Genomic DNA, 1,121 nt, shown 5'->3' with positions numbered 1-1,121 from the left:
TGACAATATAACTGAAAATATGTTGCAACAAAAAACTCACAAACCTGAGGAACAGTGACTGAAAACTCTTGTTCAATTTCGTCATCTGTGTCCTCTTCTTCCCACTCCATGAAAATGTCACTATAATACAAAGAATTGGGTCCTTTAGACCAAGTTTTGCAGAACACACAAATGCACCACAAACTATAAAAAAGACTTGCCTTGCGTGACTGCTTTCAATATCAGCATCCAAGTTTTCTCCTGTCTGTAGTTCAGCCCTTCAACACATGACCAAAAATACTAAGTTATGATCAACTAATACAATCAGAATGAAGGAAGGTAGAATAATAGCTGCACACTCACATTGGAGCTGTCGTATTTGACGAAGCACCATCTGCTGGTGGAACAGGAATTGTCTCCAAGCTTTCTCTGTTTAAAACACATGCTATTACTAACAACTCCTATGTGTAACTGTTTTAGAGCCATTAGTCAAGTGTGTAGCAATAGTGGTCTGTTTGAAAAATCAGAATTACTGAAAGCAGCCCTTATTCACATTAAGACAATTTAATTGAGCAATGCAGCAAACAGACCGTTAGCTAAGAAACACATTTGGAACGAATCCACAATTGGAACAGAATGGAAGTAATTTGTATGGAAAGTCTTTCAGAACTATAATGTACAAAACAAACGAGTCAAATAGGTTACAAATTAAAATGGATATAAATCAGCAAGGTTGTGGTGAAGACCCAAATACAGTAAGTTACAGATTACATCTAATAAATGAAAATACAGATTTCGGAAGGATTTATAGTTGTGTATAAATCAATGACACAATGTGTAAGAATTCCTGTCTACAGCAAATTCATGCTTGCCTGACATGTTCAGATGAAGATGGTGAACATTGCTGTCCTTCAGGAACCTTAAACAAAGATTGATTATTCAGACATTTTCAGTTACAGGTGAAAGGTATGTGTGGCTTAAAAAACTTATTCAAAGATTTTGCACAGTCTTAACAAGAAGAACCATCACCCACCTCTCTAAGGTACAGGTTTGACTGACCCAGTGCCCTTTTTGTGTGGATCCCACCTGGGCTGGTCTCCACTAGGGGGAATAACCTCACGTTTCGCGTTTATGCGACAGAG

Source organism: Austrofundulus limnaeus, unplaced genomic scaffold (genome assembly GCF_001266775.1).
Source record: "Austrofundulus limnaeus strain Quisiro unplaced genomic scaffold, Austrofundulus_limnaeus-1.0 Scaffold2122, whole genome shotgun sequence".
Classification (NCBI taxonomy): Eukaryota; Metazoa; Chordata; class Actinopteri; order Cyprinodontiformes; family Rivulidae; genus Austrofundulus; species Austrofundulus limnaeus.
This window is presented reverse-complemented; position numbering follows the sequence as displayed.